Here is a 5,005-nt window from a genome sequence, read left to right as displayed (position 1 = left end):
TTAATTTTGTTTTTCAAAATATTAAATTCTACAGTTCAGAAGTTCACCGGAATTTAAAGGGTATAATCGTACATACCAAATTCAAAAGTATCGCCATATGTTTTGAGTTTCTTTTGTGGAGAAAATACCTATATGATGTTCAGAAAATACTAATTAAGTAATCAATCATATCATGTACCTTTTGTTTGCAGATCTTAAGAAAATAATACTGATTTTATAGGACATTTCAAAGAAAAATATTTTATGACACTAACGTCTGTACTAAATCTTCATGACACTGACATCTGTACTAAATCATTTATCTGTCTTTCCTGATAATGTTTGCAAGTGGATAATAAACCTAAAATTAGAGGCTTGGTTATACTTTTATGGCAATAACACAATATTAAAATAACAGTGCAGTTTTAACTGTAGTAAAAATAATCCATTCTAAATACTGAAATCCCATACTCTTTACTAGCTCATTTTTCTTCTCTTTTTCCTGAAATTTTATTCAATGCATGTGTATACAACTCTCTGAAGGATATAAAAATAATCTATCTGTCCTATTTTCCTAGCAATGATTCTGTGAGAAAAATAAATTCTTTGAAAAGTAAAAAGTGCTATACAGATATGAGATACTATTATTGTTGTCCTTAATAGCAAAAGGCTGTCTTGACCTTGAGGACATGAAGAAAAGATAGATTAACTGAAGATCCTGCATTGCTCCAACTCCTATAGAAAACTCACTCTCATTTACAAATTCAATCGTATCTCTTTTCATCCATCTATTTAGAACAGCGAAGGTTTCAGAGACTTGAGTTTTTAATGTCGGCACAAAAGAAAATACAATAACCATTTTCCTCAATCTAACCTTCTTTAGGTTCAGATATGTCAAGTAGATACACCTTCTATTCTTTGGGAAATATTCTGTTGAGGTTTAAAACTCATCTTCAAAGTTCTGTTTTCTCTAAAGTATGTCACAAGAACACACTGACAAAAAATAAAATAAATAAAAATAAATAAATAAATAAAAGAACACACTGACAGCAAAAAGCTCTCTCTTAGGAATTGAAAACCAAACTCTTGTTAATCAAATAAATATTATAGGTCATTTGATTTTACATCAAAAAGTCTCTATATAGTAGATTGCCTATTTATAGTTAATAGAGTTAATTCAAAAATTGTATGTACCACTGACTGAATCAATCACCTTTATGATTCTAGGGAATATTGTTTTGAAGGAAGCTGTTTTATACCTTGAATATAATAACTACTTATTTGGCAAAATAAAATAGAGTAGGTCGGATCATGCTTCTGTTCTTAATCTTGTTTTTTTTTAAATCTGAGATAGAACATTTGGAAAGCCCTAAAAATTAATCTGGATCAGAAGTGAAACAGTGAATTAGAACCTAAGATAACACCTAATTCTGACTTTCCCTTCAAATGGTTATATCACTTACACAAACACATTTAACTTGCTTCAGGCTCTCCCTTTTAATTATGCTTCAAAAATCAGGATTATTTTGAGATGGTATTATATAAGTAGAATATTTTAAAATTCTTCTAGATAAGGATGTATGCATTCAGTCAACAAGCATTTATGGAGAACATACAATATATTCACCAGTGACATTGCTAATTATTGGGATATGAAAATGAAAAGATATACAGGGCTGACTTTAGGGGCATGCAACCTGCATTTAGAAGAGGCTCATGTAAGTAGCTTTGTAAGTAGCTGTCCCTGTCCCTGTTGTTAAACTTGAAGTCCAGTCATGCAGCCAGATATGAAAACAAAGAAAACAAATACATTTTATATTTGTAATAATTTTTATAGACACCGAGAGAGAGAGAATGCCAGTTTGCCTTAGAGGTTCAGAGAGCACTTCTGAAAAAAAAGTCATTAATTCAGCAGTTACTTATTGAGCAACTACTATGTGTCCAGCACTGCACCAAGTGGTAGGGAAAAGGCAGTGAATCAAATAAAACAAAACAACAACAACAAAAAGACATTGCCTTCATGAAGGTTACCTTCAAGTCAGGGAAACCAAACAACAAAATATAAAGTAGATATCATGTCATGGCAGGAAGTGCTATAGAGAAAAAATCAGGAAGTAGAATAAGCAGGAGATGGGGGGTTGTGGGGATTGCAGTTCTAAATAAGGATATACCAAAAAAAAAGCCTCACTGAGAAAATAACTTTTGAGTAAAGTACTGATAGAGACAAGAAAATAAGGGGCAAGTGCGCTGTGAGCACGTTGAGTTCAAAGAAAGGCAAAAAAGCAGTGTGCCTAGTAAAGAGGCTGGGGAGGAATGGAGAAAGGTTCAGAGGGGTAAAAGGTCTTGACGGAACTCGACAGCCACTCCCAGGACTTTCATTTCTACTCAAGTAAGATGTAAAGCAATTGGCAGATTTTTCATAAGTGACATGGTCAGATTTGTATTTTAATAGCAATACAGCTGCCATGTTAAAAATAAAGGGTGCAAGTGTGGAAGCAGAGAAAACAGACTGGATTTTATTTAATAATCTAGATAGATGACAGTGGATTAGGCTGAAGAGTAGACGTGAAGTTACTTAGAAGTGATCAGATTCTGTATGCATTTCGGGCTGGAGTCATCAGAATTTACCCACAGTTTGAATGTGGGAATATGAAAGAGAGGAGTCAAGGATGACCAGAATAACTGGAAGAATGGAATTACCATTTTCTAAAATGGGAAATAATTTGCAAGAAACAAGGTAATTTTAATACTTAACACCTTAAAAATCCTACCAAAATGATTTCTTAAGTGTCTGCATTCCCCACTAGTCAGCAAAAAACTTAAGGCTAGCTATTTTTTGAGTCATCTTTAAAACTTCAAAGCCCTGCTCAGAACTTAACAATAAATGTTAATGAACTTTAAAAGTGTCCAGGCATTTATCCATTTCTTCTAGGTTTTCTAGTTTAATTCGTAGAGGTGTTTATAGTATTCTCTGATAGTAGTTTGTATTTCTGTGGGGTCAGTGGTGATATCCCCTTTATCATTTTTTATTGCATCTATTTGATTCTTCTCTCTTTTCTTCTTTATTAGTCTTGCTAGTGGTCTATCAATTTTGTTGATCTTTTCAAAAAACCAGCTCCTGGATTCATTGATTTTTTGAAGGGGTTTTTATCTCTATCTCCTTCAGTTCTGCTCTGATCTTAGTTATTTCCTGCTTTCTGCTAGCTTTTGAATGTGTTTCCTCTTGCTTCTCTAGTTCTTTATATTGTGATGTTAGGGTGTCAATTTTAGATCTTTCCTGCTTTCTCTTGTGGGCATTTAGTGCTGTAAATTTCCCTCTACACACTGCTTTAAATGTGTCCCAGAGATTCTGGTATGTTGTATGTTTGTTCTCATTGGTTTCAAGGAACATCTTTATTTCTGCCTTCATTTCATAATATACCCTGTAGTCATTCAGGAGCAGGTTGTTCAGTTTCCTTATAGTTGAGTGGTTTTGATTGTTTCTTAATCCTGAGTTCTAGTTTGATTGCACTATGGTCTGAAAGACAGTTTGTTATAATTTCTGTTCTTTTACATTTGCCGAGGAGTGCTTTACTTCCAACTATGTGGTCAATTTTGGAATAAGTGCGATATGGTGCTGAGAAGAACGTATATTCTGTTGATATGGGGTGGAGAGTTCTGTAGATGTCTATTAGGTCCGCTTGTGGGACTGTAAACTAGTTCAACCATTGTGGAAGACAGTGTGGCGATTCCTCAAGGATCTAGAACTAGAAATACCATTTGACCCAGCCATCCCATTACTGGGTATATACCCAAAGGATCATAAATCATACTGCTATAAAGACACATGCACACATATGTTTATTGTGGCACTATTCATGATAGCAAAGGCTTGAAACCAACCCAAACGTCCATCAATGACAGACTGGATTAAGAAAATGTGGTACATATGCACTATGGAATACTATGCAGCCATAAAAAAGGATGAGTTCATGTCCTTTGTAGGGACATGGATGCAGCTGGAAACCATCATTCTCTGCAAACTATCGCAAGAACAGAAAAACAAACACCATATGTTCTCACTCATAGGTGGGAATTGAACAATGAGAACACATGGACACAGGAAGGGGAACATCACACACTGGGGCCTGTTGTGGGGTAGGGGGAGGGATAGCAATACGAGATACACCTAATGTAAATGACGAGTTAATGGGTACAGCACACCAACATGGCACATGTATACATATGTAACAAACCTACACATTGTGCCCATGTACCCTAGAACTTAAAGTATAATAAAAAATTAAATAAATAAATAAATAAATAAACAAATAAATAAAAATACTGAGCTCAAAAAAGAAAAAAAAAAAAAAAAGAGTCCCTGGCAAAAGGAAGACACACACACACAAAAATCAATGTTCTCACTACCATGATAAAGGTATGGAAAATATTTAAAAAAAAAAAAAAAAAACAGACAAACTGCTCTACATCACCTGTTTTACTGATATAAGTTTAACTTCTTTACCTTATTTTGCTTCTTTATTCTTTTTTTTGGGGGGTCACCTATTATATTAGAATGATAGCATATTTTTAGTAGAAATATAAATAATTACTGAACAATAATGGATTTTTTACATTGTACAAATGATAAAAACAAGGAAAGCGAAGCTATTTTTTGACAAATTATAGAGATAAAACTTTCACTAGTAGTCTAGATATTTGGAACAAAGTAATGAAAATATTTTTACATAGGTGCATTTATAAATTGAAAGTGCTTAACAACTGTTGGGATGTATTAAACCTGTAACTGACTGTATTCAACTATTGTAGTAATTCATCCTCCTTAATGTTTGAGAAGATATATGGACTCAAATATGCAAAACTATTGATTTCCTTGATTAATGGTTTCTCTCAGTGGGATATTTTATTTCAGGGGAAAAATGTAAAAGGTACTAACAATAGAATATGTCTGTAAGTATCTATACAGGTTTTTATTAAAATACAAATACTTGTTTAATATGTGTATAAATGTATGTGAATATATAAC

Source organism: Theropithecus gelada, chromosome 11 (genome assembly GCF_003255815.1).
Source record: "Theropithecus gelada isolate Dixy chromosome 11, Tgel_1.0, whole genome shotgun sequence".
Taxonomy (NCBI): Eukaryota; Metazoa; Chordata; class Mammalia; order Primates; family Cercopithecidae; genus Theropithecus; species Theropithecus gelada.
Note: the sequence above shows the minus strand (reverse complement) of the source record.